Consider the following 12,342-nt stretch of genomic DNA (forward strand, 5'->3'; position numbering starts at 1 on the left):
TGGGGAGTGAATCGGTCATCAGGAGTTTTGTCTATCTCTGTCTCTCTGCCTTGAAGATAGACACATTTTTTTGGAAGTTTAAATTTATCAAAATGATTTTTAAAAATTAAAAAGACATACTTGAGAAAGGCAAAAAGAAAGATGAAAGTTATAATATCTTAAGTCTAGAATATACAGGTGAACTGTCAATTACCTCTAAGAAAACTAAATGGAAAATGGTTTATAATTCTTGTGTAGATAAGTAGCGAGGGGAGAAATGAAGAAAACTCAGTGAATTCAATAAAATGTGGATAATCATCCACAATTATCTAAAACAAAGTAGGCTTTCCCCAGCAATGAACCATAGTTCTGTTTATATATTTTATCATGGCATTTGCTATCTCTTGAGGACTTTTCTTATGGTATTATGATTTGGATATCTTCTTCTGTTAGGCAAAAAGTGGCTCCAATGCCTTCAGGACTTGGAATTCCTCTGAAGCAATGCCTGGTACGTGGTATATTCTCAATACACGTTTGTTAGAGAAACGTTCAATATTGATTCTTACCCACAGTATAATCCCCAATGTGGTTAACTGCAAATAAAATTCTGAAGGCAGATACTTTTTTACAAGGTAACAGAAGATCTAATGATGGGTATCTTTGTGCTGTTTCCTATACACTAAAGAGAGCGGATAACTTTTAAAAGTTGACATATGTAAACACGACATGATCCAGGCAAACTATTAAAAAAATGTATCTAACAAACTTTAAATGACATATCAATGGTCAGAACTGGGCTGTACTGTTCAAACAGGGTACAGAACATTAATCACAATCCCAGTTCCTGTCACACGACTTCTAACTCCAAAAGGCCATATTTATCCAATCAAAATTGCCTCATAATGGAATTGCTACACAAGGTTCTAGTATTGATACACTTTTCTTGTTCACTAATTTGAAAGTCACCTGTGTTCCGACCCCATCCTCTCCAGTTACCCACTATGTAAGTAAATACAGGTTATTTAATTTCTCTGAGTCTCATTTTTGGAATTATAAATTATGGTCAGCAATAACTGTTTCTTAGGAATAATATGATGATTACATAGAAATACAATTCATGATGATAAAATTCTATGGTGGTCCTAGGAATCACATGGTGTCAGATTGTTTCCTTTGCCAAGAAACAAGAAACTGGATCAGAGGTAACTAATGGCAAAGTAAGAGATTACACTCACACTATATTTTTTGGAAATACTGACTGGAAAAATTAATCCTTTTTAGAAACAGTCTTAAGAAATGCAACCTTCTGCTTTCCCTGGACTGTTGCTTGCATGGTTCTGTACATATCCGTGGGATGAAACACAGTTGAAGGTTTCTATACACAAAGTATACTTTAGGATCACATCAACAACAAATATTTAAGGATTTTGTCAAGGCCTCAAATGCTAGATTTTGAGTATAATGTGAAATTCTCCTTTGCAGAATAGTGGCAATGGTCATTTTGACACTGTGCGTTGTCCTTCAGAGGAGTGGGAAAGTAGAGTTAGGTGAGTGTAACTTTAGTATTTTAGGCAGCCTTGCCTATTTTCAGATGAATCATGAGGAAAACTTGTCGAATGAATTCCCTTGACCTGTGAATGAAGGAAAATGGAGACTTCAGGGTAATGTTCCCCAACAGGCTGCTGTCAAGTTCACTGATAACAACAATTATGTCTGAGTGCTAATACAGACACTGCACCAAAATCAAACATTTTGTCATTCTATATCCAATTCTTCTTGCTACACATCCATGCTATAGAATCCTACCAGATTCTATAACCTCAGGCCCTATGACATAAGATGTTTGTCTCTTAAGTTTAGTAGAACTATGTGTCTCTATTTCCCTTTAAAGTTGTAGAGCTTGGAAATTGCCCAGCTCCCCACCCCCGAAAGAAAGTATATGTGATAAGAAAACTACATACTTTGCTAGATATTAGAAGGCCAATGATAAACAAGCTTGACAGTCTGGTTCCTTCTCTCAAAGATATGAAAATTTAGAATTTCATGTAGGAAGCAAAGAAGGAACTGATGTGTTAACAGCGAATTAGAAGAATTTCCTTATAGGAGTTAGTCAGGATAGCTAGCTTAGAAAAAGCTATAGTGTCAAAGGTAGAGTGGTACCATGAGCAGAAGGCAAAAATTACACTCTTAGAAAAGAAATTCATGTATAAGGCCTTAGCATGCTACATGGGACCATGGAGAGTTGCAAGGAAACCTGAATGCTCAGAATACAGTGAACCATGGTGAGAGTGATAAGGCAGGAAGCTGATGAAACAGAAAAAGCCAGGTTCAATCAGACTTTGCACATTGTAGTAGGAATTCTGAGTCTTATTCCAAGTGCCAAGAAAGCCATTAGCATTGTTAAATACAAGAATGATGATCAGTTTTTTCTACTGTGTATTACTCTTGCTACTCTACACAGGAACAAAATAGGAAGAAATAAGGTCGCAGTTGTTATAATAATTGAATATCATGATAGAACAAGGTTTTGCTAATAAAGATAATAAAAATTGAACAAATGTGAGGTAGAACTTGGGAATAAACTTGATATGGTTGTTAATGAGTTGAATATGGAATGTGACTATGAGACAAACTGGTAGAATTTTTTTTAAAAGATTTTTATTTATTTTATTGGAAAGGCAGATGTACAGAGAGGAGGAGAGACAGAGAGGAAGATCTTCCGTCTGATGATTCATTCCCCAAGTGAGCCACAACGGCCAGTGCTGCGCCGATCCGAAGTCAGGAGCCAGGAACATCTTTCCTGGTCTCCCATGCGGGTGCAGGGTTCCAAGGCTTTGGGCCTTCCTCAACTGCTTTCCCAGGCCACAAGCAGGGAGCTGGATGGGAAATGGAGCTGCCGGGATTAGAGCTGGCGCCCATATGGGATCCCGGGGCGTTCAAGGCGAGAACCTCAACCATTACGCCATCACGCCATCACACCGGGCCCAAATTGGTAGAACTTCTAAGCTTGTTCTTAGCTTGAACAATTTGGAGGATATTCATATGACTTATTAAAATGGAAAAGAACAAGGAAAAAATATTTCAAGTGATGGTGCAATATAGAAAATAAAGAATTCATGTTTTTAAAAAAGGTTATGATGGATATATCTAATACAGCTCCATTAAAATATAAATTAATCCCTCAGAAATGTAAAACTAAAACCAAAAGGTGAGTTCCATTTTTCTAACTTTAAGGACTACTTTTGTTCATGGAAAAAGTTATGAGTGAGAAGTGATACACTCCTTCTCATTCCTTACCCAAGGTCATTCCAGGGCTGTCATAGGGATGCCTCCAGGGACTCTTGTATGGGTATTGTATTTATGCGATGAATGCCTCAGTCCAGGAAAGAGATTTCTAAAATTGGTTAGACAGGGTTTCTTAAAACAGAATGAGGCCTAACATCTGGTGGTGAATCCTTTGAGTCTATGACTGCGTATCTTGAGGCCCTAAGAATCACCTGCTGGTATCCAACTCAGTATGGCGATGTTGACCACCAGAGGTGAGAATAGAAATTGTCCTTCTGTCATTAATTGAATGTTTTTGTGTGTGCCTGGCAGTAAGGCTATGATGTGTAATAAAGTATTTTCCAATTCTGAAGAATGGCTCCTGGTTTGCATTTATTTTCTTGAGTTTCCAAAGTGATTCTTAATTCCATTTGTACCATCTTCCAAGACAACAGAATCTAATTTCTCATCCTCTTCTTGCTGGCCAGCATTGTACACCAGTGGATCCGGAAGGAAGATATACATGGTTGCTGTATTTAACTTCACCTGCCTTGCATGTGTTTCAACTGCTGTCTGCATTGCTCCTTCCCACGAATAATTGATACGTTGCAGGTACCTATGCTAAAAATAATAATCCTAAAAAATCAAGTCTTAATTTTTCCAAAACATGCCTGTAGTGAGTCAAAATATATGTCCAGTTGGGACCTGTAAATGTAATCTTATTATAAAAAGGGTCTTTGTGGTTTTAATTGAGATTAAGATCTGGAGAAGAGATCATACTGGATTAAAGTAAGCCTGAACTCCAATAGCATGAGTCCACTAGAGAAGCAAAAAAGAAAAAAAAATATGTTGGACTGGATATTTGTGTCCCCACAAGATCCATATATTGAAATCCTAATCCCCATTATGTCAGTATAAATGAGGTCTTTGGAATGTATTAGATTCTGAGAGAAAAAGCCCTCTTGATCAGAATCAATGTCATCATAAGAAGGAAAAAGAAGATTTCTTTCTTGCCCATGTGAGGATTCAATGGGAAAAGACAATCTGTAGCAGTAAGAATAACCTCACCAGACACCAGATCAAGCAGCACTTTGATCTTCAACTTCCCAGCCTCCATAATTCTACGAAGTATTTTTTTGCTTGATCCCTTCTGTCTGCAGTGGTTTGCTGCGCAGCCTAAGCTGATTATGGTAAGGGAGGAGGTGCGTAGATGGAGACAGAGATTGGAGTTCCCCAGTCCCATGCCCAGAAATGTCTGGAGCCATTGGTGGCTGGAAGACGCAATGAAGGATTCATTCCTCAAAACCTCTGGTGTCTGTCTGCCTGTTTGAATGAATTGCCTTGTTCTTATTTTCTTCAAACCTTTAGTTTCATTCTTTAACAACTTCATATGCTACCTTCTTACTCTATTCTTTTGGGGAGAAAAATTCCTAACTTTCCACCTTGTTACTCCAGCCAATTGGGAGAAAAATTGCTAAATTCACCATTTTTCCTTCTTTTCAGGGTAATCATTATGGTAAGTAATCTTTCTTCATATCCAAAAATATGAAACACATAATTATATAAATGTGGTTAGCATATTAACCAATCCTGTAGTTCATTGAAAATACGCATGAGAAGAAGAAATGCCTTTTCTGTCTCTTTGAAAGAAGTGCCCACATGACAAAGTCTATGATATTTACACTTGATAACATGAGGTTCTATGTTAACATGAACTAAGCATGTAATAAGCAACTTTGAGCAGTTGCTTTAATTTTTTTTCTTTTTTTCTTTATTTATTATTTTTAATTCATTAATTACATTGTATTATGTGACACAGTTTCATAGGTACTTGGATTCTCCCCACCCCTCCCCAAACCCTCCCACCATGGTGGATTCCTCCACCTTGTTGCATAACCACAGTTCAAGTTCAGTTGAGATTCCCCCATTGCAAGCATATACCAAACATAGAGTCCAGCATCTGCTTTAATTTTTTAAATGTTCCTTCTACTGAAAGTCAGAGAAGAATGGAGGGAGAGAGCAGGAGAGAGAGCTTCATCCACTGGTTCACTCCCCAGATGCCCACAACATCCAAGACTGGGTCTGGCGGAGCCAGGGAGGAGCCTGGAACTGCATCTCTTTCTCCAGTATGAGTGTCAGAGGTTCAAGCCTTTGAGCAGCCTTCTGCTACCTATCAGAACGTACCTTTAGAATGCTGCATGAGAATCGGGCTGGCTGGGATTCAATCAGCCATTCTGCCAATAGAAGTGGATATTCTAAGCAAAAGCTTAACCTGATATACCACAACTTGCAACCCCCACCTATCACTGTAACAATCGTTTAGAAAGTAATGATTTTTCTATCAAACATGATACTTCAAGGAAACAAGAATTAGATAAATGTCTTTGCATTACACATTAAAAGTCACCTAACATAAATTTCCTATTTATCATTATTATTATTTTATGATACAGTTCTGTAAGTTCTGTGATTTCCCTTCCCTCCCCCAACTCCCTCCCTCCCCTCCCACCTCTATTATCACAATGCATAGTCCTTCACGAACATTCAGAAGTCCATCATTTTGCCATTTAAGTGTATACTGACATTGACAATGGTAATTGTCCATACCTGCAATTTCCTATCATTTTTAAAGTTAAAAAAAAAAACCTATGTAGGTATTATAAAAGAATACAATGATTATGGCTCTCACAACTTATTATGATTTTATGTGGGATTTATTTGTCTCTTTTCCAGATAAAGTCTCCGATGTGCTAGAGTGATCAAGAATAATGAAAATCTGTGTGTTCCCTCTCACACCCCCAGACACAGCAAAGCTTTGATCGAGCTGATAACAGTTTGAAAAACCTATGAATTTTGTATTATCCTATGCATTGGTCCCAAAATAGTGCTGATTTTTAGTCTGCCAGAGAACAACTCCTCCAGTTCTGATTTGCAGGCTCCTTCCAATCTAAACCCATGAAAGTCAAGCTGATGACAGAGTGATAACTCATTTCGTGTTCCTAATCACCCACTCTCTCCACCCTAGTACTGGAGAAAGCCATGTACACCAGATGCCATGTTGAACCTTTCTGCAAATGTAATCTTCCTGGCTCTACCCACCAATCAATATGCCCAAACATGCCCACAGTTCAGAGAACACAAATGAGACTTAATCCATTACACAAGGGAAGGGTTTACTCCTACCTGCTAACTTCCAGCATTGGAACCCTGCAAATATTTTCAGCTTCTGGATGTTTCCACTCTAGGAAGGCCTCCTGTTTCCTGCTTGGGCATGTAGACAGTAGTTTCAAGGATTATATTGAATTGGCTTCTCTCAGGATTTTTGTGTCTCAGTACTTATAACGGAGCATCTGTTGTGCTCTGTGCTTCTGAGGCCAGCTCCCCATTTGATACTTTTTACAGGTTTATTTAGATGAAAGGAAAAGTGATGAAGTGTGGGAAGAGAGAAAGACACAGACTGAGAGAGAGGGAGGATTGAGAAGCATCCATCTATCAGTTCACTCCCCAGAGGCTAAACCAATGCCAGAGGATCGGACCTCCATCCTGCTCTTCCAGGTAGGTTGCAGGGACTAAAGAATGTGAGTTATCAGCTGTTGCTTCCCAGATGCATTAGGGAAGTGGATTGGAAATAGGTCAGCCAGAACTCAGATCAGCTCTCCAGTAAATGATGTGGACAATTGGCTGAGCCCATACCTGCTGCCTTACTGAACTCAGAAAGTCAGAAGTTGATCCCAGCTGCAATAATCTGTACGGCATCTCAGCACCCCAAAAATCAGTGTCTGAAAGTATCTCTTTCTCCTTCATAAACTCGCCAGGTGAAGACACTTCATCCTCCCAGGCTGAACTTGTTTGCCACAGAGTTCTAGGGGTTAGGTCTGACCCAATCCTTTATGTAGCAGGGATCGGATCAGATCCTAAACTGGACAGCTGTGAAACTCCATCATTACTGGAGGGACATCAAAGGGACAAAGTAGTTGGATAAGTAGGAATGGAACACAGTGAAAGTGGCATTCAGGGAAACAAGTCTGTTAAAAGTAAGGCAAACAACTAAATACAGAAAAATATGCCTTCTGGGTAATCCATTATGTTCATTTCACATTTCCTTTGCCTTACTGATAATACAAGTTCAATTTGCTCCACCTTTGTCACCCTGAAAGTGAACCAGAAATAAAGAATTTTGAGGGCTGCTTATTCTTATTCTGTTTGGATTTCTTCTTTCTTGGATTACTTCCCACCTTCAAAAAATAAAAACCTGCAGCTCTGTGCCTAGAATAATAAAGCAGTAATGGTAACGAAGCAGTTAGAAAGTGCCCAAAGTAAGATTAAAATCAACATGGGCATTTTCAACTTTTGCAAATGCTTCCTCAAGTTCCAAGACCAATCAAGTGAATTTTAGTAGGATGTTTTCCATTGCTTACTTAAACCCAGGTGTGTTTTAAGGGAAACAGAATCCAAGCATTTCTTATCCCTTTACACTTGAATAAGTCAGATATGGTTTGGAAAGAAGTACTTTATATCTAAGAAAAATCTTTCTACTTTTTAATGAATGGATTTTTTTTAAACGGCAATATGAATTCTAATGCCACCAACTCAGAATTCTCTGGGTATCACCAGAAACTTTAAACCACAAATACCAAATTCAGTGCATTTGTTTTCTAGAAATATGCCCATCACTGTCATAAATTTTAGGAGATATTTTAAATCCATGGTGTCATTCCCATCCTTAAATCTTCCTGTCTATTTTCATGGTCTCAACAGAGTTCAGCTGAACCAGCACATAATAGGATTTAACAGATATTGTTAGTTAGTGGATGATACTCTAAATCCAAAACACAGTGAGAGCAACAGTCACTGGGGCACCACAGAAAACTTAGCTTTATTTTTTTAAATTTATTTTTAAGATATAGTTCTATAGGCTCAGGGATTTCCTCTACTTCTTCCCCAGGTCCCTTTTCCCCACTAACTTTTCCTATATCATTACAATAGTATAGATCTACATAAACAGTCATAAGTCCATCATTCTCCTAAAACTTAAAGGCATGCCAGTAAAAGACGGACTGACTTATACAGTGTTACAGACAGTATTGGAAGTGACTCTAGAAGTACCAGACACGAAGAATGAATTGAAGGATGGGAGTCTCACAGTTACACAATGTTGTTGGATGTTTTCCTCTGTGTCTTCCGTCTTCCAAGACATCTTCAGAGTGCAAAGTGCAATGGCTGAGGAACATCACAGTAAAAGCAAACAAACAAACAAAAAACAAGCACATATCTTTAGGAAGCAATAATGCAGTTTGAAAATGTGGGTTTGGGTACTCATTCTTAGAAATTTACCATCTGTTAGGATCATCACTGCCGTGTATCAAGTAAGGCATAACCTATGGTGCCATCATCCCACATGGATGTGTAAATTCAAGTTGCTGCTGCCTCGCTTCCATTCCAGCTACCTGCAAAAAATGCTTGGGAAAGCAGCAGAGGATGTCCCAAGTCTTTGAGCCCCTGTACCCTTGTGGGAGGCCCTGACAAAGCTCCCTGCTCCTGACAGCAAACTTTCCCAGCTCCGGCCATTGCAATCCTTTGTGGAGTGGACTAGCAGATGAAAGATCTCTCTCTAGCTATCCCTTACAAATATAAAGAAACAATATTTTTAAAAGAAAAATAGTTCACCAGTGGTGTAAACATAGCTATTCACAGAACTGCTCAAAGTTTGTTTTATTATTGTTTATGTTATCCTAGAGTGTCATGATTCCCACATGGAATCGTGTATTCCCAAATGGAATATCTGATGCAGAAATTCCCCAGCATTTTAATTAATAATGACCAAAGTGGTCTACACCTGACTCCAAATTGTAAACTTCAAAATAGTTTTTACAAGAAAGCTAGTGCATTATTCAGAGTGGTCTGAATACTAGATGAGAACACACAGTGAATTTCTCCAGGAAGGTAGGGCAAGACAGAGTCCCTGGGTGAGCTGGGATATCTTCATTCACCAGGTGAAATCCAACCTGGCTCAGAGATATAAAACTACCCCAAAAGTAATTTTCCTGTGTGTTCATGTTACCACATGCACCTGACCTACAACATCCAGATAGATACCCACCAAGACTGAATTAAAGTCCTCGCCTTGAACGCACACGGGATCCCATATGGATGCTGGTTCTAATCCTGGCGGCCCTGATTCCCATCCAGCTCCATGCTTGTGGCCTGGGAATGCAATCGAGGACAGCCCAAAGCTTTGGGACCCTGCACCCATGTGAGAAACCTGGAGAAAAGCTCCTGGCTTCAGATTGGCTCAGCTCCAGCCATTGCAGCCATTTGGGGAGTGAACCATTGGACAGAAAATCTTCCTCTCTGTCTCTCCTCCTCTCTGTATATCTGCATTTCCAATAAAAATAAATAAATCTTAGAATACTTCTGAGCTCAGCATTACCCGAGGCAAGTCAGATTTTTACTGACCTTCAACTTGAAGGTTTCCAGAAGCACTGAGGTTCCCTAGAGGCAAAGAAGCCTGTGTTGATTGAGTCTGTTTTTGGACACACTATGTCTGAGTGCCATTTCCTATCCTGTTTATTACTCTGAGGGGCTTCATTGTTAAAGCCCATTGACAGCCAAAAGACAAGGGGATTCCCTCGTGCTATTTGTGTGCTGATTCCAAGGGTACAGAGCAACACAGAGAATGGGCCGAGTCAAAGAAACACAGTCCAGAGATGAGCAAGGTACTCCCTGCAGTGACTGAATTATACCCCCACCAGAGATTTGCTGAAGTTATAATCCCCAGTCACTCAGAAGGCGACCCTATTTGGAAAAAAAATCTTAACAGGTTAAGCAACGAAAATGTTGTCATTTTGATGAGCTCTATGCAGGTCCTTCTTAAAGATGGAAGCTGGTGTACAGCAAGGTGCCTGAGAAGCCCTGTGAGAACACAGAAGCCCACGGAAGCCACAGAAGCTAAACACCTAACAGTCACAGAGGTCAGGAAGGACTCTCTCCTTGTGACACCAAGGAGACCTTAGCTCTGACACTTTGATTCCAGAATTGTCCTCTCCACAATTGTGAGAAAATAAAGTTTTGTTTCATTAAGCTAGTTTTGGGTATGTCTTTATGGCAACCTAAAGAAGCTAATACACTTCCCAAGGTACAGCTGGCTCTTGACTCAACACCCTTCGTTTCTTGGAGTAGATGCTGTTAGCCTTAAAATAGACATTAGAGAGAATGTCCAGAGAGAATGGGCATTTGCCTAGCAGTTAAGATGGCCACATACCATAGCTGAACATATCTGAATTTGATTCTGGTTTTGGCTCCTGACCAGAGCTTCCTACTAACTCAGACACTGCAAGGTAGCAATGAAGGCTCAAATAAATGGGTTCCTGCTATGTACAAGCAAGACCTTGACTGTGTTCTTGGCTCCCCGTTTGGTTTCTGGTCCAACCCTGGCCACTGCACACGTCTGGGGAGTGAATCAGCAGAAAGGAATTCTCTTTTCTTTTTATGTTCCTGCTGCTTGAGCAAATAAATAAGATTCTTAAAGTATAAATAAAGTAAATAATTTCTATTCCTTTTATTTTAAAAATTAAGAAGCTGTGATGGAAGCCAGACTTGTTTATGCTCAGATAACTGATAAGAGCAATTGAACCACTGAGTCCCAGGAAATCCCTCTATCCCACAGTAGGAAGTTAGGTACATGATTCTCAAACTAGCTGAGCCAACACATTGTGCAACACTTAGCCATCTCCCTGGGATATCATCTATGTCGAAAGATTTACCAGGAAAGTGATGTGTCATCCTTTCTTGAACTCCCAGGTCTCTGCAGAAGCTTTTAAAGGGACACTAGGGAACAGCATTTGGTGACACTTAAGTCACTGCGAGGGATACCTGGCCGGTTTCCAGTTACAAAGCTGCTTTGCTTTCAATCTGGCTTCCTGTTCACGGGCATCCTGGGTGGCAGCAGGGATGTCTCGGATGCTTGGGTCCCTGCCAACCATGTGGGAAACCCTGACTGAGCTTCAGCTCCTATTCTCATCCTAGTCTACCCCTTGCTATTGTGCACCTTTGAGGAGTGAATCAGCAGATGGAAGAGCTCTGCTTTTGTTTCTCTTTTTACTTTGAAAATAAAATACAGGGGGTCCAGCAGGACTTGGGTCATCTGGCCCAGAGTCTTGGGCCTGCCTGCACAGTGGGAGCTAGGTCATGAGTCCCAGGGACAGAGGTTCCATGAGACCCAGGTCACCTCGCCTAGGTCCTTGTGCTCACCTGTGAAAACTGGTCCTCGACAGTGTAAAAGGATGGAGTGGTGAACAGCAGACCTTGTGCACACAGAGGATATGGTAGCCCATTGGGGCCTGCAGAGGACATCTGATACCATAACAGAGAACGGAAAACAGAACATATTGGACAACTACCCCAACCAAATAATGACAGTAAATATCTTGGCAAATGGAGACACTAAGGTCAACTGCGTCAGCCAATGGACATTGGAGCAGTTTCCTCATCCATAGACTGGTAAGATCAACAGCATTTCAGAACTAACACATCCACTTGAATAGCACCCTCAGTGCATGCACCACATTGGAACCCTGAATTGATATTAGGTGGTCCTTCCCCATCCTTGGGTACTGGGGCTGTTAGGTAGAGCTTCTCCTCTTATCTCTCCCCTCCACCCCCAGAAATGGGAAGAAGAAAGAGAAAGTTCGGAAACAGTAATCATATCCACCTTTCCCTAACTCTAGATCCTTCCCACCCTGATCAACTATGTAAACATCATCTAAAATAAAAAAGAAATATATTTAAACATGAAAAAATGGGTATTAAGCAAAGAGAACAGTTCTGAGATTGACATCTGTCTCTGTTCTTTCTTATTCATAAGTACAAATGGGTAACAACCCTGAGAAAGATCACCACAAACTTGCTAGGGACAAGACTTTACTTCCTTGTGAATTAGCCAGACAAAGTTACCCACACAAAGCTCATTGTGTGCAGGTTAGAGGCCTCTGACATCCTAGAGAAATGATAAGGAACCACCCAGTCAGCAGCACTGATGTTAAAAGGAAAAAGAAAGCAGGAAAGTTCCGCCCAAAAGCAAATAAGATTTCCTAAGGTGGT

General features: G+C 40.1%; 1 pseudogene; it reads left to right on the forward strand.

Moving 5' to 3' along the window:
• Positions 1-3,444: 3,444 nt before the first annotated feature.
• Positions 3,445-12,342, forward strand: part of LOC101529359 (protein FAM136A-like) — a 130,807-nt pseudogene continuing 121,909 nt past the window's right edge.

The sequence above is a fragment of the Ochotona princeps genome, chromosome 23, assembly GCF_030435755.1.
Source record: "Ochotona princeps isolate mOchPri1 chromosome 23, mOchPri1.hap1, whole genome shotgun sequence".
In the NCBI taxonomy this organism is placed as follows: Eukaryota; Metazoa; Chordata; class Mammalia; order Lagomorpha; family Ochotonidae; genus Ochotona; species Ochotona princeps.